Source organism: Lepidochelys kempii, chromosome 7, assembly GCF_965140265.1.
Source record: "Lepidochelys kempii isolate rLepKem1 chromosome 7, rLepKem1.hap2, whole genome shotgun sequence".
Classification (NCBI taxonomy): Eukaryota; Metazoa; Chordata; order Testudines; family Cheloniidae; genus Lepidochelys; species Lepidochelys kempii.
In genome coordinates this window covers 100,899,533-100,927,455 of record NC_133262.1, presented here as the reverse complement: position 1 = coordinate 100,927,455, position 27,923 = coordinate 100,899,533, and the positions used below count along the sequence as shown (strand labels likewise).

General features: G+C 40.9%; 1 protein-coding gene across 12 annotated transcripts in view; it reads left to right on the top strand.

The window, feature by feature from the left end:
* The window catches only part of MGMT (O-6-methylguanine-DNA methyltransferase), a 369,913-nt gene that overhangs the window by 132,936 nt on the left and 209,054 nt on the right, over window positions 1-27,923 (top strand). For 5 of the 12 annotated variants that reach the window (XR_012160040.1, XR_012160041.1, XR_012160042.1 and 2 more), the window contains 4 exons: window positions 15,823-15,898; window positions 17,401-17,590; window positions 19,430-19,531; window positions 27,617-27,712. The exons of the other annotated variants lie outside the window; for them this stretch is intronic. The gene's annotated coding sequence lies outside the window, so the exon portion shown is untranslated. Of the gene's footprint in view, window positions 1-15,822; window positions 15,899-17,400; window positions 17,591-19,429; window positions 19,532-27,616; window positions 27,713-27,923 lie in introns of those variants that run through there. 12 annotated transcript variants of the gene reach the window in all.

Here is a 27,923-nt window from a genome sequence, read left to right as displayed (position 1 = left end):
TCACATAGGTGAAAGTCAGAATAACTCAACTGAAATGAATAGTTACTCAAATGTACACTATTGTAACGTACATCAGAATCTGGAGCTGGGTATATGACTGCCCTGCTGAGTTGACTCTGGCACCTCTTTCAGCAAGCCTTCCCCTTCCCTACCCCCAACTCCTTCTTGGGTACAGCTCTCTGACTGCAGCTCCCTTCTGCTTTCTGAGGCCTGATTTTGAGGTATCTTTTATTTATCCTTTGGCTGTTGCCATTTCTTCTGGAGGAGGGGAATGTAGAGCTGTTTTGTGGTAGGAGGAAGGACATGGGGTTTCTGAACTGTGGTAGGACAAACGGAAGCAGCAGGAGGCATGCGGTATCAAGCTGGTGATGGGATGGGTTTTTCTCTTCTGTGCGGAGGCCTGCTACAAAGTTCCTGGGGCCTTGCAACATAATTTAGAAATAATGCACAGTCACAGTCCAAGGGACCTTGAATATTGGGAAACTTGGGGCTTGTCCACGCGGTGGAGTAGTGCGCACAATGAGTGTGTGATTTCTAAAGTACGCTAATGTGCTACACATTAATTGGTCCATGTCGACCCTGCTGGTGTGCACTGGAAGTTACTTAGTGTGTCTTCAGGTAGTAGTCTTTTAAACAGCACTATGTTGAAGTGCACTAGGGAACTTTTAATGTGCAACACATTAGTGCACTTTAGAAATCACACCTCAGTAGTGTGTGCTGCTGCATACAGACAGGCTCTTGGTCAGATACTGCCTTGTCTGTATCTATTCTGTAGATAGTGGTCTGCAGGGCTGTCACTTGGTTACCTTCCATAAGGCTAAATTCATTATAAAATATTATGAATAAAACATAGCAAGAGAGAGAGAGACTGCATATATATTATACAGATATTGACAACTTACATCAGTTCCTCACAAGTAGAATGGCTAGCTTGAATATTACCTACTTACTTTTTTACATACAAAGATAATTTAAGAGCTCATTAAAAGGAGGGTTAGCGCCCCCATGAGAATAGCGTTCTGTTTTTTCCTGTGAGGGGCAGAATATTCTATAAATTGTACCAAACAGCAGCCTGGGATTTTGACGGCAATCATTTTTCACTCTACCATAGCTGCTCTAACTGCCTCATTATAGATTTTAATTTTAGTCTTCAACATCTCTTTAGGGGGTGGGGTGAACAGATTCTCTTCAGTCCTTTTCAGCCTGTTGCTATTAAGTGTTAAATTAGTATAGTTGATAAGTATGGGTGGTTTGGTTTAAGTACGAATGCATGTTTTTGAAAGAGGTCAGAGTGTCAAAAATTGCAGTAACAATGGTGACAGACGGTAATTACACAGTTACTGCATGAAATTTTGAGATTTACGGCAAGATGTAGAAATAACTACACTGCCATTGCGTGAAATGGAGCTATCACAAAATCTTCAAAGACCTTGTAGTAACTCGTGATTAGCACATGTTTAACCAGTCACCCCACTGTAGCATGCAGCCGAAGGGTTTCAGTTACACTCAGAGCTTATTCGGTATTCATGTTTGAGATAAACAACAACCTGTTTTTGCCTGGACATCCATATATACATATTTTGTTTTACAGAATTTCTACTCCAAATCTCATTTAATAAACTTCATTTCAAACCGTAAGAATCCTTATTTAGAATTTTGACTATTGACTTTTATTTGAGGCCTGTCCTTTTTTTATATTTTAAACAAACTCACTATTCTTCAAGTGCTTGCTCATATCGATTCCATTCTAGGTGTATGTGCTCCCATGTGCACAGTCATCAGAGACTTTTGCCTTAGCAATATCCATAGGGTCGGCTGCGGCACACCCTTAAGTGTCATGATCATGTGTCGGTATATTAGGTGCCGATGACCCTAGGCCATCTCAGTTCCTTCTTACCACCCATGATGGTTGGTCGGAGCGCCTTGTCTTGCATCGCAAGAGGGTTAGCAGTTCTTAGAGTCCATTGTTGTCTCCTTTGTGTTAGAGGTGTAGTTTAGGAGTTTGAGTCCCAGCTGGGACTTCACCTCAGAATGGGGCATGCCCCGTTCCCCAGGCTTTAAGCCATGTTCATCATGCAGTGGCCGATGCCTATCAGTGACCCCCACAAGAGCTGTTTAAAGTGTTTGGGTGAGTCCCACAGAAAGGACAAGTGCAGGATCTGCAAAAACATTCACCCTCAAACTCAAAAGGAGCAGAATATCTGCTTGAGGGCCCTCCTCATGGAAGCTGCGTTTTGTCCTGCCTCAGAGCCCTCTTGATCGGACTCCATTCCTGGCACTTCAGGATCAGTGCGCAGCGCACAGCTGGCACCATAATCCACCCTGCACTCTTCCCCCTCCCCACTGCCTAAGAAGTGGAAGCACCCGCCGGCACCGCAAGAAAAGGGGGCTTTGGGCAAAGGAGCTGTGTTTAGCCATGTGCCCACCCCAGAGCTGCTCAGGGGTACCGCTGTGGTTGGACCCCCTAGCCCAGCCAGGGATTCACCTCTGACTTCTAGGAGCAGCAGGGGGTCCAAGCTCCTCTTAGGGCTATCTGTGCCCAAAGTGGGCCCGGTGGCCAAAGAACAAATAGACTAGCTGGCACAGCAGATGCCAAGCCAGGCAACGGACCTGGCTAAGGCCCTGGCATTTAAGGCCAAACCAGTTATGGGACCACCCGCTCAAGCAGTGGAGAATTCCTGGTCCCTAGTCCTCAGGCATTGATCTCCATTACTGCAGCCTAGGACTCCAACACTACAGCCTCGCTCCTCGGTTAGAAGACCCAGGTCCCTGATGCCAAGATCTCCACCTACAAGGCATGGGACACCTGAGTCTCCCACCAGAGATCGCCACAGCGTAGATCACCATCACTTAGGCGGCCTCCCAAGTGTCAATTCTCCCCTATGCAGGATCATTCCTGGTCAGGGCACCAGTCTCCGGCTCCCCAGTACCACTCTTCGAGCAGCCACCGATCCTTGCCCTCTCCTTACCGGTCCCCGACAAGGGTCAGTCAGCAGACTCTGGCATTTGCGGCTCCACCTTGATTACTGGAAGGGCAATTGTCCGAGTTGGAAGGGAAGTTCAGCCCCTCCCCGATAAAAGGCGAATCGCCACTGGCCCACAAAACCAGCAATGGTGGCATGGAGGCACAGGCAGTGGTCCGCTCAGTGGCAAAACTGGAATAGGAGGGGTGTACCTGTTGTGCCAGTCCCATACTCCCACTGTTCCTCCCAGGCTGCATCGGACAAATCCAACACGGGAACAACACAGTGGACCCCAACTCCCAAGGAGCCACCCCCAGACAAGCAAGGGGAAGCCACCCCTCCCATTGCGGTGCAGTCGTCTTTGCCTTCTCCAGATGAAGCGATGGTGGGGCTCTTGCAAACAAGCAAACTCCTTCTTTTCTCCCGATCACTTCAAGGAGCAGCAGACCTTGCTGAAAAGGGTGGCCGCCAACCTGAACTTAGAGGTCGAGGAGCTAGCAGAGGAGTCCAACAACCTCTTTAATGTCATACCCTCCTCTACTCCGGCCCAGGTTGTGTTGCCCGTCCTCCCAGGGGTCCTAAAAATTGCTAAGTCTTTGTGGCAGATCCCCTTTTCCATTCTGCCTACCTCCAAGAAGGCAGAAAAGAAGTGCTATGTCCCAGGTAAGGGATTTGAATACCTATATTCCCACCCTCCACCAGGGGTCCCTGGTTCTGTCAGCCATCAACAGAAGGGATAGGCAGGGCCACGCGAGCGGCACACCAAAAAATAAAGATGCCAAGAAGATGGACTTGTTTGGCAGGAAAATTTATTCACAACCATCAATTTTGAATGTTTAGCCATCAGGCCCTGCTGGGCAGATACAACTTCAATCTGTGGGTCTCCATCTGTAAGTTCAAAGAGGGCCTTCCACAGGACCAAGCCCAGGAGTTTGCCACCTTGGTGGAAGAGGGCAAAGCTGTGGCGAGAGGTGCCATCCAGATGGCATGGGATGCTACGGACTCGACATCCTGGGCAGGCACCTCTAGGGTGGTTATGAGGTGCAGCTCCTATTTACTGACCTCCGGGATGTCCCAGGAGATGCAGACTACCATTCAAGACCTCCCATTTGAGGGAGCAGGGCTCTTCTTGGAGCTGACTGATGAATGGCTCCATGGCCTTAAAGACTTCTGTGCTACCCTCCATTCCTTGTGTCTACATACCCCTCACCATTCAGTCCCCCACCTCCTCCGCTTCTGTTGAGGTTCTGGGGTGTCCTCGGTCCAGCTCCTGTCAGCTCTTCCAGCCCAGGAAGAATGACAGAGACAAAGGTTTTAAACAGTGGCACCCTTCGTCTTCCCATTCCTCTGCCCCTCCTGGTTCTTCCAGAGGCCAAAGAAGCCAGAAGCAGATGTTTTGAGGATGCACCTGAGGATGGTGCCCGAGTCACTTCCCAGCATCCACCCCCACTGCTCTTTCTTCAACCCCCTTTGCCCCTTCCGCTCTGCCTGATCATGGCTGACCTCGGACTCTGGGGTGCTTGACATAATATCTTTGGGCTACTCCTTGCAGTTCCTGGACTACCTTCTGCATCTCAAGCTCCAAGGCCTATCCTTTAACTGTCAGGGTCCATTTGGCTTTTATCTTGGCCTTCCATCTGCCGCTCAAGGGTAGGTCGGCTTTCACCCAGGATATGACTGCCAGGTTCCTCAAGGGCATTGAGTGCCTCTACCCACTCGTCAGGGACCCCGTTCCTCCATGGGACCTGAATCTTGTGCTGTTGCAGCTCATGGGAACCCCTTTGAGCCTCTGGCTTCCTGCTCTCTCCTTCTTTCCTGGACGGTTCTTGGGTGCCAGTCCAATTTGGCAGATTCTAGGGATTGACTGACTGCATGGAGTAGGGTGTATCTGATTTAAAGGTTTCAGAGACTTGTATGCTGTGTGTGAGCTCAACAGCAGTGCTTTGAAAAATAGAAAGTTATAAAACTGATATGCTGTTGTTGAATTACTTTTGTGCCATTTAGTTCTCCATAATTAAATTTTCCCCTAGCTGAGAGCAGGAAGGAATCTTCAGAACCACTTAAAGAAGCTATGTTCAATAACATCTGGTTTAAAATTCTGTGTGTTGTCTGAATGGAGAAATCAGGAAAAGCATCTCATTTTAAATATATGACATCACTACAAGGTATTACAAAGTTATCTTGTATTCTGATTACTCTGGTACAATTTCTTCTTGAAATAATCAATAAATTACTATTAAATAGCTATCTTAACTTTGTTAGAGCTGTTAGTCAATTATGTAATATATATTTACACAGTATTTCTAGGCCACAATCCTGGAAAGCACTAAGCAAATGCTGAAAGTGAGCACATGAGTAGTTTAGTGAAATTAATTAAATTAAAGTTAGGCATGTGCTTTAGTGGTATATAGAATCATCGGAACCTTAATTTGTGTGTGTGTAAGTGTAACCATTATGGCATGTTTTGGTCATTGGGCTTTCCTTTTGCCCCATTGTCCTCAGTTAGCTTTCATGGCAGTACCATGCAGAGAAAATTGAATCCTTGTTTGTCACCAGGTGCCCATTCCAATATTCAGCTTCTAACTCTGAGGCCAGAAATAAAACTTACTTGTGCTCCAGAACACAATAGTGGATAAATCCAGTGTAATTCACTCTATCCAATTACAGTTGTTGTAAAGTAAAAGCAAAGTTTGTTTCACATAACGCAAAATTAGAGAAAATACCAAAATTAAATATAAGCAGAATGTTTAATACTAGTAATTATTAAAAGCATGGCCAGGTACCACTGAAGGCTTTTTTGGGACTACATTCACGTGCACGAGGGAATTTTCAATGCTTGCCAGCAGGGTCCACACAGGCCAGTTGCTAGTGTGCATTAGAATTTACATTCCTCTAGTCTGGACTAATGAACTACATAGACTAGTCCTGAGCTAAGTTACATAGTATAGTTAAGCAAGATGAAAATATCACTTTTGGTCTTATGCTGTTGCTGCCAAGCTGATGGTATGAATTCAGTGGAAGCTGGACCTAGAGTAAAACTGTGCAGCAGGTTTTTTTGTACAATGAAGTTTAATATTTATCTAAGTAGTGATAATTTTTTCTCTTCCTTTTCTAGAGTTTAAATTAAGGTTTTCTTGCCCAATTTAACCGACTAAGTTTAACCATTGCACATAAAAAACCCAGCATCTTTTTCTTCAACACCAAACGGAATGTCTCTTTACCATCCAAATAGAAATAACATTATAAATCAAATATAGTAGTTAACAGCATATAAAGTTAAATGGTCTTTTCCAAAGTATTAAGGCCTTCCCTCGTTTGTTATGTAATATTTTTTAAAAATTCAAAATCTTTCATTTTCCTCTTATCCCTCCCTTTTTAAATTTTCCAGTCATAAAAACGAGAGCTTAAAGGAGCAAGTTAAAACTTTTAGACATATACACATGTCAGATTACACAGAGACTTGGCTATTTGGGCACAGGAAACTGTGGCACATATGTTACAGTAGAACCACAGAGTTACAAACTGACCAGTTACCCACACACCTCATTTGGAACCGGAAGTATGCAATCAGGCAGCAGCAGAAACCAAAAAAAAAAAAAAAAGCAAATACAGAACAGTACTGTTAAACATAAACTACTGAAGAAAAAAAAAGGAAAGCAGTGTTTTTCTTCTGCATAGTAAAGTTTCAAAGCTGAATTAAGTCAATGTTCAGTTGTAAACTTTTGAAAGAGCAACCATAATGTTTGCTCAGAGTTACAAGTATTTCAGAGTTACGAACAACCTCCATTCCCAAGGTGTTCATAACTCTGAGTTCTTCTGTAGTTAGTTCACTTAAAAACTGGTTTAAAAATAAGTTTCTTTGGCTTTACTTTATCAGCAAATGTACTTTTCTATTTTACCACATGCTGCATATCCTAAAAGTGCAAATGCTACTACAGATCCAAGACTAAAATACTGCATAATGTTTTCTATAAGAAACGAACATCTCAAAGTATATCTGCCTGCTGTGGTTTACTTCAAATTAAAATTGCCTTTTTTGTAGAAAATTCCTTGGTATAACTAGTACTGCTCTCTAATTTTATTGTCACCAGTTTCACACTAGTATAACTTTGATGGAGTTACCCCTGATTTACCTTGATGCAAGAGCAAAACTAAATGCTATCTTGCATAGTCATTTACACCTGTGCAAAGTAGGGTGTAGCACTACCATTCTGATTTGCCACTTTTCTACATTCACAGGTGTAAATGACTAAATAAGCTGTGAAAAAATGGAGAATCAGCTCTTGTGGTTGAGATTTCCAAACTGGAAGGAGGAGGACAAGGGAATTAGGCTATGTATACGCTACAGTCTATGTCAGCAAAACTTTGTATGTCGCTCAGGGGTGTGAATATTCCATTCCCCTGAGTGGCATAAGTTACACTGGCATAAGTGTTCGTGTGCACAGCACTGTGTCAGCAGACTTGGTATGGCCAGTACCTCATCTGCTCACATACTGTGTGAAGTTACATAATTGTGTGATTAAAAGTGTTTTGTGGACACTGTTTAAGCTTCTGTTTGAAAATGTGACCATTAAGATAATCAGGAGTCAGTTACATTAATTTAGATAATTTACAGTTTAGCTACTCGTTTCTGAACTTATCAAAATGTGGCTCTGTCAACAATGTGCACTAAATAGAGAACAAATTCTATTACTGTATTTGTTGCAGAGTAAAAAGAAATGCAGTCTATTTTCAGATTAGTTTTAACTAACGTGGAATTGCAGATTCAGGCAAGGTATAATGAATTTTGTGTGCTTTTCAAGGTTTCTTCCCCACTCTGAACTCTAGGGTACAGATGTGGGGACCTGCATGAAACCCCCTTAAGCTTATTTTTACCAGCTTAGGTTAAAACTTCCCCAAGGTATAAACTATTTTACCTTTTGCCCTTGGACTTTATTTGCTGCCACCACCAAGCGTCTAACAAATATATAACCGGGAAAGAGCCCACTTGGAAACATCTTTCCCCCAGAATCCTCCCAAACCCTACACCCCCTTTCCTGGGGAAGGCTTGATAAAAATCCTCACCAATTTGCATAGGTGAACACAGACCCAAACCCTTGGATCTTAAGAACAATGAAAAAGCAATCAGGTTCTTAAAAGAAGAATTTGAATTGAAAAAAAAAAAGTAAAAGAATCACCTCTGTAAAATCAGGATGGTAAATACCTTAGAGAGTAATCAGATTCAAAACATAGAGAATCCCTCTAGGCTAAACTTTAAGTTACAAAAAGACACAAAAACAGGAATATACATTCCATTCAGCACAGCTTATTTTATCAGCCATTTAAACAAAACAGAATCTAACGCATATCTAGCTAGATTACTTACTAAGTTCTAAGACTCCATTCCTTTTCTGTTCCCGGCAAAAGTATCACACAGACAGAGAGAACCCTTTGTTTCTCCCCCCCTCCCTCCAGCTTTGAAAATATCTTGTCTCCTCATTGGCCATTTTGGTCAGGTGCCAGCGAAGTTATCCTAGCTTCTTAACCCTTTACAGGTGAAAGGGTTTTTCCTCTGGCCAGGAGGGATTTAAAGGTGTTTACCCTTCCCTTTATATTTATGACAGTGCTTCTAGCCAAGAGAGAGCATAAACTATGAAAAGTTTATACTTTTCTATTCATGATCCAATTAAAAATTCAAGCTAGAAACTTCCCCATAAAGATCCTGATATCAACATTTAAACTACACTAACACTGGGATACAGGCTTTTAAGACACTGGCAATCTATAGTTTAGTGGCTCTCTAAATACTATGAATCTTTTACTAGCAAACACAATCTTGGTATCACCAAAAGGGATCCCAACTATGGCTAATAGTCTTGGTGCAGTTTGCTGTTTTTACTTACTCCGTAGGATGCTCCTGTTTTCCTGTTAGAGATTGACCATAAGAAACCACATTAATTCAGTGGATTTGAGCGTTCAGTAATGATGAATGTTGCCATTTTAGTGAAAGTGTCTGAAATTATACTGTGCCTATGAATGTTTGTTGGGACTTTCTCTGCAAGTTTGTAAAGTCAAATATTTCCTGTAGTCTCTTATCCAAAATTATTTATTGGCCAACTAATGGAAAATAGCTTCTGGACTATAATTGCTCCTTTGAACAAAGTATTTGAACAGTTTTCACTACATAGTAAAGTTCCCAGATAAAAGCAATTATTGTGCTTTTTCTGTGGATATTTTAAAAAGTTAGTATTGAAAGAGTTTTCAGTTTACTGTTCAAAACACTAAAAACCATCACGTTTGTTAGGACTGACTGCATGTTGTTGTTTTGAAATTGTTTTTGCTAAAAGCATGAAGATATCAGAAAACAGAGAACAATTTTTACTTTTTCAGTTCCATCAGGGAAATTTCCACAGTGAGACTACAAAGAGATAAAATACAAGAATATCCTTGTCTAATGTGAATTGTGCTTACATTTGCCAAATGTACCAGTTTCTGTTTATGCTCTAGAACAGTGTAGGATAGCCTCTATTTTCTGAAACTCTCTTCAAAGAACAGTCTTCCTTCTACAGCAGACAAAGAAAATACTTTTTAAAAAAATGCCGTACTTGTCCTAAAATTTTAGCCTCCTATGTATCAGGATATTTGCCTTTTTCTTAGAAGGAGGGAAATTAAACCACATTTAAATCAGTGTTATCAGCATGTTCTCTTCACTCACTGTTAAAGAAGAAGTTAAAGATCTTAAAAATGTCACAGGAGTTGCTAGGTCATCCAAGAAACCTTTGGAATACATTTGGTATTGCAACTCTTCAACCTGGTCATTCCTTTTCAAATACTCTGCCTCTTCAGTCTTTCTCAGTCTAGTACTCATTTGACTACATTCATCCCCAAGACATTCAAACCAACTACTCTGTATCAGAATACTGCCTTAAAAAGCCACACCACCTGTAACTGCTTTCAGTTGCATTGAAAACAATGCCTTGTTATCACAGATAGAATCTGTCTTAAAAGGAGAGTTTGATCTTCTAAAGGCTCAACAAGAGGAGACATAAACATTCTTCCTCCTTTCCTCCTCTTCCCCTCCCCCCCCTTTGCAGTGTGACTTACTTTTGTCGTGGAAAGAGATGACGTTTTACAAGAGTAGCAGGAGATGCTGGCTTAAAATTTTTTCAGAATATTTTCAAAATCTATAGTTCCTAGCCTAATTGTGAGATGTATTATATGGCTTTATTCCTGATAAATAGACTTTTCTACCAAGCAGAAATCCTTTCAAATCCATTTAAAGAAAAACCATTTGAGGAGGACTTGGTTAAAACTCTGAAAGATTTTCCAGAGTTAAATCTAATTTTGGAGGAGAAAAGGCCAATCCTCAACACTCACATCTTGGAGAATCTTCTCTTTTGTAACAAAGTAATGTTTGAAAGCTATGAATTTGATAACTGTAAACATATATATATATGGGCTAGAAAGTCAGAAATCCCAGCAAGAGCCTTGTCCTGTTGAATCCCAGCACCATGATACTTCTCTGGGAAATACAGTTGCCTTTTATTCGTGGGAGTCAGCAGGCCACCAAGTATGGATGAATGCTATCAATTGTCTTTTGAGACTAGTTCATGGCATTTTTATTCTTGTCTCTAAATGGTGTGTCGGGTTAGATGGGCATTTGAAGAGTTAAATTAACTTGGCTAAAGAAAATATATGCTTTGCTGGAAGGTAATTGATAAGATAGGAGGAAAAGTCCTTTAATAAAAAGCCCTAGTTACCAAGGGTGGTTCTACTGGCTTAAACAAAGAGAGAATTTCTCAAGTAGTAAGGTGGGCTCTGATAGATGAGATATAAAAGGGTGAATTCTTGAGGGGTTTGTTACTAGTACCTGCCTGACCAGGTTGAAGCCAGCCTATATGGGTTTGAGCATCCCTGGGTCTAGTCCTGTTGTAAGTTCCTGATCCATACTTATAATTGCACATTACTATATGTGTGTGATGATAGCTTAGGCATTTAAGGCACATTTGGAGCAACTGTATAAAAACCCATTTGGTCTTTGAATTTAATAAAGGAATTTATGGTTAAATGGGTGTCGTGGCAGTATCCTATATTAATAATAATAATTCTAATGCTTTGGCATAATTCCCTCTTAGCCTCTCAAATTGAGGCCAGGTTTACATTACAAGGGGTTTGTTGGCGTAGCTATGTCAATAAAGGGTATGCAGAAATCACACCCTCTAGCTGGCATAGCTGTGCCAGCAAAACTTGCAGTAGGGACACAACTGTGCCAACAGAGTGCTTCTGTCAGCATAGCTAATGTTCAGGGAAGTGGTGTAGCTATGCCAGCAGAAAAACTCCTTCTGTTGGCATACTTTGCGTCTAAACTAGGGGGCTCTGCTTATATAACCACACCAATATAGCTATACCAGCAAAGCATTTGCGGTAGTGTACGCAAAGTTGGAATTAAAGGAGAAGCTTCCCGACTTCACATTTGAAAATTCCTCCAACAGTTCTAATCCTTCATTGTCAGACATTTGGGGATGTTCTCCATTTTATTGAAAAAAAAAATAACTGGAGGCAATAACCTGCTGTATTAGTCTTAGCAGCAAAACATACAACGCTGCATTTCTACCATCTTTGATTGCTGGCTAAAGTACATCTAGCTACATGATGTTTTAGCCTCAACTGATCTTCAGAATGCATAATTATACCATACATCTCAAAGCCCAAAGTATCCTTGTTTTTTATTAATGCCAATTGAATACTCTCTATTCCATTTTCACCTTCTCTGTTAGAATTTCTCCTAACATTCTCAGGATACTTTAGCATTCCCCTGTCAGGCTGACATTCAAATAATTCCCTACCTTTTTTCCTGAATAATGATGTTTTTATCATTTGCACAAGCTCGGTTTGCGCTATGAAAGGTCTACAATACAATGTTGTCTAGGATTCATTGTCTAGAGAGCTGGCTTCAGTTAGTTCAATCCTTATGCCACCTTACAGCATAGTTTGTGATGCATCAAGACTTTTCCCTCTTTCAAAGAAGAGTCTGCGAAGTATTCAGATATACAAGTGAATACAGCAGCAGAAATGCCTATATACCAGACAACTCCTTCAATTTCCTAGGACTAATGACATAGTTATTTGAACTGGTAGTATGGGTTCATCTCCACAGCTTTCCTTTTTGTCATTCCTTTTATCTCAGTGGGACTTGAAATAAACAGCTTTATCTTCCCAAGGGAATGTGAAACTTTCACCCTCCTTGACCTTAAATCAGAAGGAGAAAAACCTGCCCCAGCCAAAAAAATTAGCCTTGACTACACAATCCTTCCTTCCCAAAAGCATGGGCAAAGATGTGGGCTTTGAAGGAATATGGCTCAGATCTCTTGCATTTCAGAGTAGCTTGGACCAGGGTGAGAGGAAAGAGTTCAGGGTCTCTGACAGAGAATACGTTGCCAACAGCTTTCTCATTTATTAAACTTAGAAAACAATATCGCATGAGTGCTTATGTTGATCCCAACTGAGGCAGCCTCCCAAATATGCAAGTCCAAGCCACTTAAAGATTTGTAGATTAAAATCAACACCCTGAATTCTGCTGGGAAGCTAACAGGCAGCCATTATAGATCATGGAGCACTGGTGCCACAAGCTCATAGAAAAAAACTTCACTTAACATATGAGCTCCTGTGTTCTGCACCACGTTGTTTTCAAGTTGTTAAATTGCAGCCCAATTGCAGTAACCTAATCTTGAGATGACAGAGGCTTGGATCATGGAAGTGTGATATGCCTCTGAAAAAAATCGCCACAATCTCCTTGTCAGATATAGATGGGAAGAGAGCAGCCCTGGTCACTCTTGCTATACTATTAAGAGAAACTGGAGATATGACAATATCCCCAGATTATCTCTGGTATCAAAGTGCAAGTATATACCCCCAGTGAATGTGTAATCTATACACTACTGTCTGGCTGTTTTCCATATAATGTCAGCATACCTTTAATCTGTTTGGATTGAGCTTCAGAGAGCTAGCTCTGATCTGTGACCCAGTCTCTTTGAAAAACTGGGTAAGGCATTCAGCAGCACTGGCTGGGTTAGATAGGTGGAGGGGATGTAATTAACATTCTGAAAAAATTGTGTCCTGTGCCTCCTCCCTAACCTGTCAAGCAGCCAGATATAGTCATTGAACAAGGAGGAGTCCAAATGGAACCCTTTAGAAACTCAGGAATTTTGTAAGGAATTTTCTTTAGTCACTTGTTTGTTTCAGGGACATTGTTATGGTATGTTCAGTGCTAGTAGCAAGAAACCCAACTCTCAGGGTGGGAAATTCTGTATTTTGTTCTCCAATCTTTCTGTGCCTATGTACAGCTATGAAATTGGAAAGCTCCATATCCTGTACTGCTGTGAAATGAAATTACAAGTAGGACAGCTGGGCACTTTAGCAAATTTTAAAATGGATGAACGCTTTTTTTTTTTAAGGGGGAGGAGAGAATTCTCTCACCCTGAGAATTTATATACATTTCAATCCAAAGTGAATTTTTATAGTTCTGTACCCCTGAAAATAGGGCTTACATTGTAAACCGTGGCACAGTCTCAACTATAATAGTGTGAACAACATAGTTCTGAGACTAAAAATATGTATTGGTATATTTTGGATTATTCCCTTATGAACTGTACAGAGAACATGAGAAGTGGCAGCATAACTGTAAACAGAGAGGCCAGGACCCTTTGCTTCTGTTTCACAGGCTGCTCCAAACACCAGTGCTGCTATTCACAGAAAAAATTACTGTAAAAAAACACTTTGTAAAACTTGTAATAAATCCAGCAGTCAGAGTGGCTCTTCCTCAATATGCCAAGCTGTGACATGAACACTTAATAGACCTTTCTATAAGGGCAGTAGCTTTAGCATCTTGTGATCCACTTTATTCTTCTCCATTTTGATAAAGTCCTAGAGCTCCTAAGAACAAAATAATTAGGTCTCGAGTGTTTTCAAGCCCTGTCCAGCCTCTTAAAATATTTGTTGTCCTCCCAAATTTGGTTTTTGGATTTTTTTTAATCTTGAAGTCTTTATGATTGCTTAAACAAGTTAAATAGGTTTGAAGCAGCTACCGACCCTTCAGTTCTTCCTCCTCTGACTCTCCTACCTACAATATGGGTTGTGCATTTCAGTAAAAAATCCTGCAGCACACTGAAAATTTGGAAGCCAGGTTTTTATTACATTTTATATGTAAACACTGAATTTGCACATGTACGCAGGCAGGTAGTTAGATGTTGAGTCTACCAAATTCACATACACAAACTCAGTTTTTTAGGGTTTTTTGTTGGTGCGTGTGTGTGTGCAATATATGAAGTGCAAAATTAGAGGCCACCTTTTAAAAACCGATTTCTCTCTCACAGTCCAGAGGCTGCTGTTCGGAATTTATGTGGCTTTTCCCCCACTCAAGCAAGTTGCAAGTTAATTTTGTTTGTGATTGTAATTGCTTTAAGGGTTTACTTAATTCTAGGATTTATAGAAATTTTCTTCATGTCAGTCTGGGGATAAATTAGGACAAATTATCTTACTTCCTTAAAAACAAAAAAACATGTAAATTACAAGTCCATTTTTCCCCCAGATTTGTTTTCAGAGATTTGAGTTACTTTAAAAATCAAGTATCAGAGGGGTAGCCGTGTTAGTCTGGATCTGTAAAAGTGGCAGAGTCCTGTGGCACATTATGGACTATCTGACATGCATCTGACGAAGTGGGTATTCACCCACGAAAGCTTATGCTCCAATACGTCTGTTAGTCTATAAGGTGCCACAGGACTCTTTGCCGCTTTTAAAAATCAAGGATGTCTGCCGTCATCCCTTGCAAACACAATGACCCCCAGAACTAGACACCATAAAGATTAACGTTAGGCTTATTAGGTGTGCATAAGTGTGAGCTAAGAATATTTCAGAAAAGTATATCTTAATACTGTCCCCAAGACTACTCATCAAACTGAAATCTATCTCGAAACGTTATTTTTACAGACTCTTGTATTCTCAGTAACCTTCACAAAATATATACCAGTACCATTTAAGATTGCCAGGCGTCAGGTTTTTGACCAGAACGCCTGGTCAAAAAGGGACCTTGGTGGCTCCAGTCAGCGTAGCTCCGAGCGCTGGCTCTGCAGCTCCCATTGTCCGGGAACCATGGCCAATGGGAGCTGTGGGGATGGGGACAGCGCGCAGAGCCCCCTGGCTGCCCCTCCACCTAAGAGCCAAAGGAACATGTTGCTGCTTCCTGGTCAGCACCGCCCACACTCCAAACCCCCTCCTGTGCCCCAACCCTCTGCCGCAGCTCGTAACCCACTCCTGCTCCCGAAATTCCCTCCCGGAGTCCACACCCTCTCCCACACCCCAACTCCCAGCCCCAGCCTGTAGCCCCCTCCTGCACTCCAAACACCTCATACCCAGCCCCACCCCAGAGCCTGCACCCCCAGCCAGAACCCTCACCCCCTCCTGCACCGTAATCCCCGCCCCAGCCTGGAGTCTCCTCCCACACTCTGAACCCCCCCAGCCTGTAGCCCCCTCCTGCACTACAAACCCCTGCCCGAGCTCGGTGAAAATTAGCGAGTGAGTGAAGGTGAGGGAGAGCGAGTGACGGAAGGAAGGGGGATGGAGCGGGGCGGGGGGCCTTAGAGAAGGTGCGGGGAACTGGGCAGGACAAGGAAGTTTGGTTTTCTTCCATTTCCAGACATGGTTTTGTGTGCCAGTTCTATGAAACTGTATTTAAAATCTATTGATATACAACATTTGTAAAGAAATGCACAAAGTAAATTTCTCACTTCAGTGTGGATTAAGGACTAAAAAAAAATGTACACCTTTTGAATGTTAAAAGCACAGTCAACTAAAGTTCTGTCTTCCTATCATGCTTCTACCTCAGTTGATGACTGTGAAGTATCTACAAAGGAAACCATTTCACAGCTTCTCCAAACATAGTCTGAACTCAGTTTTTGAAGGTATTTTTTAAATATTTTCTTATTTCAAATAGTCAGTACAATTTCCCACCATCCATGCTGCCAGAAAGTACATATAAAATAGTTGTAGTTGTATCAACTACCACAGTTTTTGGAAAATCAGTTTAGATCACTGCTTTTCACCTGGTATATAGAACAGACAGACCACTTCATCAATCTCTAGTAAAGCTGGATCCAGTCGAGTGTTGTTCTTACTCTAAAAATGAGCTATTAGTATGATAAAATCTGTTGAATGGTACAGTTATTTCCTAAAATCTTTTAAGATCTCACAGTACTCTGTAACAATTACCATTTCATGTATATAATTGCAGTCCAGAGGTCCTGCTTGTTTTCTACATTTGAACTTAGCCAAAAGGCCGCAAGCAGGGAAGTTGACAGTATACAAGGCACTCTACAAAAGCAGGTCCTTAGCAAATATAAGGAGAATGTCTTTTTGAAAAGCTGGAGCTCCCCACTGAGGGCTCACAGTACAGCCTGTACTTTCGGTTGGGGTGCGTTTCTCATGATTTAAGCCATCTTGTTTCCTTGTGAACTCTAATGTTCTCAAAATCTCAATGAAAAGATCTTGCTGACCAATACTTTTTTTGTTGTCCTGTTTTTTTGTGTTAAATGAGTGATTTGCTCCACAAATTTAGACTCTACTGGTTCTATTTGTTTTGAAAAATAATTTAAAAAAATTTAAAAAACAAGGATTTAAAAAACCCCAAACTCTTGAAAAAGTAAATCTCAGATTTTTCCCCTGGTCATAGTACTGATAAAGTACTATAAAATGGCAAGTCACTAACATTGATTAGCACGCTCATAAGGCATAATTCCCATCAGATATACCACATACATAAACGTCCTAAATTTTCAAAAGGTATTTTAGGTGTATCAAGTGACATATTTCAAAGGTGTTTGATTTTCAAAAGGTGGGTGTGCAACATTTTCTGAAAACGAATCCTCTTTAAAGTGTCTCAAGTTGGGCCTCCAAAATCACTTCTCGCTTTAGGAAAATTCAATCCCATATGTTCTAATGCAGCTGGCATGGGGGCAGAGGAGTAGTAGTAATATAGTTGGAATATATGGGCCCAAAGAGTCAAAATTGGTAACCCGATCTTGTAACTGTCCAACATTATACAGTTTTAAATGGGGTTCAGGGTTTGATATACAGAGACCTCAGCCTGCTTAGTACCATGGCAAACACACTATTAAAAATCCTCTTAATCTTTTATTAAAGTTATGGGGGTAGTGGGAGAGAAAAAACAGTTTAAGCATATGAATTGTGAAGTATTAAATAAGGCTTTCATTTTAACAACATCCCTTGTTTCCTTCCCCTTTAGCTGGAGAAGATTTTTAGAAAAAGCCCCCCTTTCTTTTGACAGTCTCTTTGATGGTACTACAGATGTTAAATAACTGCCCTTTGCAGGAGAAGAGAAGAAGTTAGTTAAGATAGGCTGGAATTGTCATTGTTGCTGTTGTTAACATCCAGTCCTGTTTTCTAGAACACAAAACAAGACACACACACAAGAAAGGAGAATGAAAAGAACAGCCAAGATAGAAAATACAACTTCTGTGTCTCGTGTTAATTCTCACTTGCAACATTTCTTCTGGAAAAAAACACAGGCACAGCACCTGGCATGATTAGTTGTTTTAGGTAATAAAAGACCTGCAGCAAGGCCATGGCCAACCCAGGTGAGCTGACTTGGTTTCATAGGGCTTGGGCTGTGGGGCTAAAAATTACAATGTAGACATTCAGGTTCGTGAGGGGTTTTAGCCCTGGAGCCAGAGCCCTGCAAGCCTGAATCAATTGACCCAGGCTCTGAGAGTCTGTGCCATGGGTTTTTTTTTATTGCAGTGAAGATGTACCCTCTGAGAACTGCCAAACTTGTACCAGGCTTACATTTAGCTGCCTTTCCGGTCAGAGTCTTACAACAATGTTTTAAAATGTGCAGACTTGGCCAGCTAAGCCAGACTCTTATTACCCAGAAGGAAAAAGGAGAGAGAGAGGAAAGAAACAAAATAGAAAAGAAATAGGTAGGGAAGGAAAAACACACATTGGGTGGGAGTAGACAAAGTCTCACATCCCAAATGGTGTAAGGTGTATTGGGGGGATGTATTGAATGTTATGAATGATTTATCTGAATCAGGGATTGTATACAGCTCCAGTGGGGAGAGTTGCCTTTACCTTCTCCAGGAACTAAAAAAGTGGGGAGTGTCACATTCTGGAGTGTAATCCAGACCAGTGGGGGGTTGTCACCACCTGCCCTGGAACCCTGGGTGCCTCACAATGCTTTGCTGTTGTAGTTCCCAATCTGGCCACTCACAAACAGCCTACCAGCATGCACGTCACAGTCTGACTCTACAGTTGGAACCCTGGTCCAGCTGCTCTGACTCCAGCAGCTTTTCAGCAACACACACACCAGTCACATTCTGGTTTCCACCAGTCTTGGTTTATTATTTTCAAGATGATCCCAACACCCTCTCAGTCCCAGATTTCCCCCCAAATGTATGTTCTACACTGTTCAGCCTTCTCCTAGATTGTTCAGATATTAAAGGTCTGTTACCCCTGTAAAGGTTCAATATTCAGCATTTTGCTACTTTAACTGGAGTTACCAAACCATTCAGTTTAAAGAAGTTTATTAACAAAAAAAGATAGGATTTTAAGTGAATTCGGGTATCAGGTATTAATGTCAAAAATGGTTACAAGAGAAATAAAGATAAAGTGATTTTCCAATCGCTAAAACTTAATAAGCTAGACTTGGTACAAGGTAAAATCCTTACCACATGTTCCCAGCAACATGGCTGACCAAATTCTCAGGTCAGGATCTCCCCTCAGAGTCAAAGGGATGTTTCCTTTGTCATCTTAGTTGAAAGAGAGAGAGAGATTTGGGTGGTTTTGCTCCTCTTAAATCCAGTCACGCTTTCAAGTGGATTCTTCTGAAGATTACCCCTCAAAGTAAGGTTTATTCAAACGGTAAAAAAGGCGACATGGAGTCTGGTGATGAAGGAGGTTCCATGCTCTTTCTTCTCACCTGTGTTTGCTGAAATGCAGATTTGTCTTGTCTCCTGCCATTTCCTTTCCCTGGTGTCTCGAGGAGCCTGTTTACTACTTATATTGTAAATTGAGGTAAACGCACATTTCTTCATTCAAGATACTTCTACCTGCACAGGGCTGTGTGGTTTTGAACATGTGCTAAGAACATCATGCAGGGGGATTTCATAACTTTATATATAGTGTTGCTACATACATTTCACCATGATATTATTGAACAGCAAGTTATTTGTTTTTATGAGATACCTTACAAGGCATATTTTGTACAAAGATTATTACAGTAGCATGGAGGGGGTGAATACAGGGGTGATTAAGGTTAATCACTCAAGTTGTAAACACCGCCAGAGAGGTACCATCCCCTGGGGAAGTTTGCATATACTGGTTCAAACTGAATCTTGCAGAGACCAACAGACAAAGAAAGGGCTTTTGGCATAAAAAGGCTGCATTTAAAGTAACCCGGGGCCCTCTTTCTGATTCAGCAAAGGAATAGGACCTTCTCTTCAAGGAGGCCCCAACACTTGCCAAAGGGTTGGAAAGACTTTCGCCTGCTAAGGTCCCATAAGACTGATGGGTGACTCCTGGTAAGCTTTTAGCATGCATATAGAATATTTTATTGTTTGTATGATTTCTCTGTAATGCTTTTATCTTAAGAATAAATGTGTTTGCCTAGAAAGGGTGGTAACTTGTAACGGTTGCTGGCAATACATTGTTGATAGCCTTTGGAAAGAAAGCAAAGCACAGGTGCTGACTGGCTTGCTGGGGATATCACAGTGTAAGTCAGGGAGCTGTGCAGCCTTAAAACCCCAATCAAGAGGGGGAAGAGATGTGGGTTACCACCCAAAAGAGATGACATCTGGGAGCCAGAAACCGTAAGTGTGTACCCTCAAGGGACCACGGAAGGGGAATACACATGCAGTTACCCTGACACTGTGACAACCGTGTTTGGGATTGACCTGCCGATGGTGGAAGTGGTGGTGACATCTGACATAATTCACTCAGGCTATCTCTCAGGGTTAGGATGAAAAAGCATAGTAGTGTCATGCTATTCTCCTGGAATCTCAGAAGATGGTAGGGGTGGCTGCCATGATGGTGAAGCTTGCTCCTTCCCATTTTTTGATCTCTCAGTCAGCCAGTGTACATATCCAATCCCCTCAAAATCTCTTCTTTTAAGGACCCTAAAAGGGAGTGATGGGCAGAATAGTCCAACCCTTCATTATTTTGTCTACCAATTAGACTTAATTTCCAACACACCAACTTTAGTTCGCCGATGTCTGATTCCACTCTTCTCATTTTCCAGGCATGTTCTTAACACAGTCCTTGAATTATATCTGTAGGCCTTTTTGTTTGGATTCATTCCATCTTTTTGCCTCCCTTTTTTGCACTTTTCCCATCAACATTTAACTGTAATAGATTATTGGGGCACTTTATGAACTTTCGCTCAGTAGTCACAGTTGATCTCACAACTAGGGTAAATGTGTTGCCTCAGTTATCACAACAGGGTCTAATTTCAGGGGCTAGTCCAATGAGAACTTCATATCTAATTAATGTATCTGACATTAATTTGTTTGTTCACTTAGCTGTGCCTTCTTCAAAATACTGGAAGAAACTGTCTCTTGTGACATTTACAAAATGAAGAATTAGCTCTCAAAAAGAACTTCTCAGCCAATCAAAGACCCATCAAGACTGTAATTTTAAGGGATCTTCCTGACTCATAAATCTGTTCATCTCGACAAATCCTCTAGTAAAGGACTATCTGTGAAAATAGGTTTTTTTCTTGCCAAAAAAAAAAGACTCCCTATGAGCTGCAAATGTTTGTTTTAAAGTCCACTCTAAACATTTCCATTTCTTACCTCCTTATGAAATGTCTATCGCTTCTTATCAAAAGCTGACGAGGTGTCCCGGAATCGGTCCGATTACCTGTGAATATAGAGTACTCTTTTCTTGACTTGATTACACGGTTAGCGTTTTGGTTTTTTTCCAAGCCTGCTTAATATGCTGATACTGTTGATCTAGCTGTCCGCTTGCAGCATTGGTGCTACCCCTAGGCCTTTTCAAATATATAGTAACTGGCATAATTTCACATTTTTCTCAAATAGTTATTCCTTACTGTTCTAGCTATATTTCCCTAGTCCCCCGGATATAAACAGTGTGATCATGATCATTGTGATGCTAATGGGGCAGGCTTGCATTCTACTTTAACAACCTACTCCTATATGTCAGATTTCTGCTTTCTAGAAGTTATTTGGAGTGTTACTTCTCCAGAATTTTTTTACCATTAGGGCAACATTGTGTTTTAACCAAATAGCATGATCCTACAAGTATGAGGAAGAATTTCCAAACAAGTCACGTTTGTATTTTGAATTTGATTTTCTAGCTTGCTCATAGATTCCTTATGGCAAATTCACAATGTCAAAGATTAGAGAACAATGCGAAAGAAGTTGGTTTATTAAACTATAGTGCCAGCAACTATTTAGCATATAAAATGTAGACAGATTCACTGATAAAATGACATTTATTAAGGAGCTTTTCAAAGTATCTGGTTTTCAGAATCACATGCAGTTCTATTTGAAATCAGAAATAAAATATATTTATGATGGTGGAAAACAGTGGAAAGGTTATCATATATACAGAGTGTTTGTCGCTAGTGTAGTTTTCTGAATATTATGCACAAATACCAGTATCATATAATAATGTCATAAAATAAAGTGCATACAAAAGCTATTTTCTATGCAGAGTTATTGAGCCTATCATAAATAAATATGGTGCCTTTATTTATCATCAGTATTAAAAGCCTTATGATTTCTTTATTGTCATATGAAGAATTTGATATTTAAAGCTCTTAACAGACTTATGTGGGTCTTTAGTTCATAAGAGAATGTTCATCTAGCCAAGTAATACTTTTTGTTTTACAGCTGCTGCTGACCATATTCATATATGTATGTCTGGAATTGTCTGAAAGGCCAGGGAAAGTTTTTGCAATTAACCTCTAAATTAACAATAGAATTAAAAATTCTAATTCTAAATGCAATTTAATTTTGCATTTTTTAAAAGGGTAAAAAAAAAGGTATATTTTCAAGGAAAAAAGACACCCTTGGAACACTGGAGGAATTTAACTCCTTATACTACCTATGGTTTGAGTAGCCACTAAGATGCATTCTGCTAGAAATGGTATTAAAAAAAAAAAAAGGGACTAAGCCGAAGCTCTTGAGTGGAGCAATTCATAACCTGTTGTGCCTGCCACCTCCTAGAAACCCCTTGAATCTTGGCCTGCATTCACAACTTAACCTACATCTCCCTTCCCTCATGCCAGGAGCCAGTAGTGAGCTAAATAAAATATATGGAAGTACTGTGCATATTTAGCTATGTGTCTAATATATTGTCCAGTAAAATTATCTTAATAGAGCTTATCTAGCCATTTTCTGAGCCTGCTTTTGCTCATTGAACAGTAAAGAATAATACCCATTACTTTCATTACATTAGATGTTTTTTAAATGAAATTAATCAAATTAGGTAAATATCTGTATTGACTCTTACAGCCCCAACAGGTTTTCCTCAAAACTGTTTTACAGCAACAGCTGGCATCAGGATAACAAAGCAAAGGCAGCTTTTGTAAAATTGAAAAAGTTCTCCAGCAAGTGTTAAATCATTGTAAGATCATCACAGCATCTGTTTTGTCTGTGTTCTTCGAAAGCTATGGGATATCTTCCTCCTTCAAAGTGTTGGAAAGGAAGAATGTTAGAGGGTGTTCATTCACTCAACTTGCAAATTATAATCCTGGCTATCTCATTGCATAAACTTGTCTGGAATTATGCTGAGGTGGTCCCTTGGGGAGGGCCCTGCCACTCTAGTAGTGGCACCTCTGCATGGAAGAGCAGGCTGTTCACAGGGATGGGTTTAAACCTGCTGATCACTGATAGACTGCTCATCTCTTGCCTTGGGAGTATAGTGGCCACCAGTGGGAAGGCAGAAGCAAATTCCTGTCCCACAGTTGATTGCCAAAGTACTTTTAGTGGATAATGCCCTTTAAGTAATGGTGGCAGTAATATATGAGGCTACAGCTACTGGTGTGTTAACGCGTTACCTGGCTCAGCTTGCTGAAGCTTTATCAAGAAGTATGTAAATTTGTGACCTTATTTCAACTTTTTTAAAGTCTTCGGAGGTGTTTGCTTCTCATCTTGGTACTTGTTCCACTGTCCCTTCTCTGTCAGCTGCTGTAATCTTTCATTCTAAAGAATAAACAGTCTTCCCCGTGGTGGTTCTATCTGGAATAGGAGTGTCTGTCCCCATACCACCAGAGGGACCTTGTGAATCTTCATATGCCCAGACATAAATTACAGTTTATTAAAATCCTCAAAAGATTTGTTCAAATCCTTGGAGGAAAAGACACAAAAGAGAGACAACATAGATGCACGTTTATTTGTCTGCTGGAAGGCCACATCCAGAGATAAAATGGACATTGACAAGCAATCAAAGATGATAAAAATATTGAAAATGGGACCCCATTTAATACATAATACACCAGTAGTTTTTGCAAAAGCACCCTGCAGAGAGTAGTCATAGCTAAATACTTTGTCGCTATTCATGGGCATGCAGGAGGTATGGAAAGATTATTTTGACTGTGCTGTGATGAAGAATTTTGTTTGAGCTGCTAAAACCCTTTTATGTCATGTGACATGTCAGATTCTAACTTGGGGCTTCAATGGAGGACTACACCTCCAATAGTCTTGCTTTTCCTTACTAATAGTGACTTGTCCATCGCACAGAAGTTAAAGAGCCAAAAAGGATCCTATGCTTACAATTGGATGGTAGAAAGTACAGTGAATAGCATTGGTCTAGTCCATCAAGTGCAAACAAAATCAGGTGGGAATGTGACATAGTACATTGGGTAGGTCCCATCTAACTGTTGACAGGGACTCGGGATTATATTAATATGAGAGAATCCTGTTCTCCATTAATTTTGGGGTACAGCAGTCTACTTCTGAATTATTCCTAGAGGGTGAATGAGAACCTATCACATCCATAGCTATCTCAACAGCTAACCTCAGTTTTGGTTCACAGAACATTCAAGCTATTTTCAACCATATTTAACTGTTTGGTCATCGAAGTGCCACCAGGGAGGGCATTGCCACCCCAGAATAATGGCTGGGCTTTAATTTATCTACATTTTTCTGTGGTGTTTTCCTTCTGTTTCTATCCTCTTTTTAACTCTGCTGGTTTACATACGTGTTCCTTTCTGGGTTTGTCTGTGCTGCACATCTACTAATTTAAGCACTTGTAGGCATACCGTTGCTGTCTTTCATTTAGCTAGCACAGGTAGCAAAAGCGGTGTAGACATGGAGACCTGGGCTTTAACACAGTCTAGCAATCAGGGTAGGTACCCAGGATCTCGGCAGGCTTATACTTTGGTTGTTAGCCTGTGCCACCACATCTGAACTACTATGTTACCCATGCAAGCTTTATTAAAGCTAGCACCGGTATGTCTACTTGTACTACAGTTGCACCTTCACTTGTAATGTAGCCATGTACACATAGTTTACCATGTGTACATGTGAATATGCGGCTACATTGTTATCTACTGGGCCCAGAAATCTTGGCCTATGGTAGAATCAGATTGTGACTAAGCTTATATCACTGTATTTGTAGATGTGTTCTAGAGCTAGTTGCTATTGGAATTGAGCTACAGGGAAGGATATGGGGATTAGCTGCAGATCCCACTAGTTCACTGCAGGAGCAGCAGTGTATTAACAGTTACTGGGATTAACCTTCTAGTTTGGGAAAGTGGGAGCTGCAGTGACAGAGACAATGGTACCTTGGATCTCTGGCTCTTTTCTATTATTTTTTAAGATTCACCCCTACACCATTATGTCAGGTGTGTGGATTTGCTACAAAGCAGGTGATCAGAGAAGCAGCCAAGTACTTTTCTGGTTTTGGAGGACAAGTGATTAAACAGGTGAAAAATTGCAGTGTTCTTTGGGTATGTCTACACTGCATTTAGACACCCATGGCTGGCCTGTGGCAGCTGACTTGAGGTAAGGTTGGAAGGTTCCAGAATCCAGGTTGCAGCCCAAGCCTATACAATTCCAATGTATCTTTTCTGAGATGGGGCGACCATAACTGCATGTGGTAATCAAGGAGTGGACATACCATGGATTTATATAGTAACATTATGATATTTTTCTGTGTTAATATCAATTGTTTTCCTAATGGTTCCTAACATTCTGTTCACATTTTGACTGCTGCTGCATATTGAGTGGATGTTTTCAGAGAACTGTCCACAATGAATTCAAGATTTCTTTCTTGAACGGTACCAGCTAATTTAGATGACATCATTTTGTATGTAGAGTTGGGATTTTCCAATGTGCATTACTTTGCCTTTATCAACATTGAATTTCATCTGCCATTTTGTTGCCCAGTCACCCAGTTTTGAGAGTTCCCTTCACAGTCTGCTTTGAGTAATTTTGTATCATCTACAAATTATGCCACATTATTGTTTACTCCTTTTTCCAGATCATTTATGAGTATGCTCTGGTCCCATTACAGATCCCTGTGGGACACAACTGTTTACCACTCTTCATTTTGAAAAACGACCATTTATTCCTACCCTTTATTTCCAGTCTTTTAACCAGTCACTAATTCATGAGAGCAGCTTCCCTCTTATCCCATGAGTGCTTACTTTGCCTAAGAACCTTTCGTGAGAGACCTTGTCAAAGGCTTTCTGAAAGTCCACGTACACTGTATCCACTGGATCATCCTTGTCCACATGTCTATTGACCCCTTGAAGAATTCTAATAGATTGGTGAGGCATGATTTCCCTTCAAAAAACCAAGTAAACTTTTTCCCAACATCTGATGTCCATCTATGTGTCTGATAATTCTGTTCTTTACTATAGTTTCAACCAAATTGCATAGTATTGAAGTTAGACTTGCTGCCAGGATCGCCTCTGGAGCCTTTTTTAAAAATTGGTGTCATGTTAGCTATCCTCTAGTCATCTGGTACAGAAACTGATTTAAATGCTAGGTTACATATGACAGTTAGTAATTCTGCAATTTAATTTTTGAGTTCCTTCCGAACTCTTGAGCGAATACCATCTGATCCTGGTGACTTATTACTATTTAATCAATTTGTTCCAAAACCACCTCTATTGACTCCTCAATCTGGGACAGTTCCTCAGATTTGTCACCTAAAAAGAATGTCTCAGGTGTGGGAACCTCCCTCAGATCTTCTGCAGTGAAGACTGATACAAAGAATTCATTTAGCTTCTCTGCAATGGCCTTGTCTTCCTTGAGTGCTCCTTTAGCACCTCGATCATCAACTGATTGTTGGGGAGGCTTCCTGCTTCTGATGTAGTTAAAAAAAATTTTGCTTTTAGTTTGTGAGTCTGACTAGTTGCTTTTCAAATTCTTTTTTGGCCTGCCTAATTATACTTTTACACTTGACTAGCCAGTGTTTGTTCCTTTGAATTTTTCTCAGTAGGATTTATCTTCCAATTTTCAAAGGATGCCTTTTTGCCTTTAACTGCTTCTTTTATTTTATTGTTTAGCAATGGTGACATTTGTCTGATCCTCTTATTAGATTTTTTTTTTTTAATTTGGGGTGTAGATTTAATTTGAACCTCTAATATGGTGTTTTTAAAAAGTTTTTACGCTGATTCCGGGCACTTCACTTTGTGACTATACCTTTTAATTTCCATTTTAATTAGTTTTCTCATTTTTGTGTAGTTTCCCTTTCTGAAGTTAAATACTGTTGTGGTGGGCTTCTTTTGTATTTCCACCCCACAAGGATATTAAATTTAATTATATTATAGTTGCTATTACTGAGCTGTTCAGCTATATTCACCTCTTGGACCAGATCCTGTGCTTAATTTAAGATTAAATCAAGAATTGTCTCTCCCCTTGTGGGTTCCAGGACTAGCTGCTCCAAGAAACAGTCATTCATGGTGTCTAGAAACTTTCTTTGCAGCCCATCCTCACGTAACATGCACCCAGTCAATGTGGGGATAGTTGAAATCTCCCATTATTATTGAGTTTTCTATTTTTTGTGGCCTCTCTAATATCCCTGAGCATTTCAGAATCATCATTGCTATCCTGGTCAGATAGTGAATAGTATATCCGTATGCTATATTTCAGGGGTGGCCAACCTGAGCCTGAGAAGAAGCCAAAATTTACCAATGTACATTGCCAAAAAGCCACAGTAATACGTCAGCAGCCCCCCAGTAGCTCCCCCCACCCGCTCCCAGCATCTCCAACCCACCAGCAGCCCCGTCAATTGGCTCCTCCCCCTCCCTCCCAGCACCTCCCGATCAGCTGTTTCATGGCATGCAGGAGGCTCTGGGGGGAGAGGGGAGGAGCGAGGGCACTGTGGGCTCAGGGGAGGGGGTGGGAAGGGGTGGAGTGGGGGCAGGGCCTGTGGCAGAGCCAGGGGTTGAGCAGTGAGCACCCTCTGGCACACTGGAAAGTTGGCGCCTGTAGCTCCAGCCCTGGGGTCTGTGCCTATACAAGGAACCACATATTAACTTCTGAAGAGCCACGTGTGGCTCCGGAGCCACAGGTTGGCTACCCCTGCTATATTCATATTATTCAAGCATGGAATAATATCCGGAGAGATTTTATGGTACAGTTTGATTCTTTTAAGATTTTGACTATATTTGACTCTTTGCTTTCTTCCAGTGCCCCACCTGCATGACCTACTAGGTAGATTTTGGAAGACATTAAGCTATTATTGGTGAACCAATAGGTTTTGGAAAAGCATCGTGAGGTGAGCTTCCTTATGAGAGAACACATAGAGGGTACTAATACTTAGCTAAATATTACTGATTTTCTTTTTTAAAAAACTCTTATTAAAAATCTATCAGCATCTTTTTTGTTTCTGTCCCTTTAAATTGATGGCCTCTGCAAAAACTTTGATGGCAGCAAGGCCTACCAGATTTTCCCACTCAGTTAATTTTGTAACTGGGGGGCAGCCATCCTAGTAGGA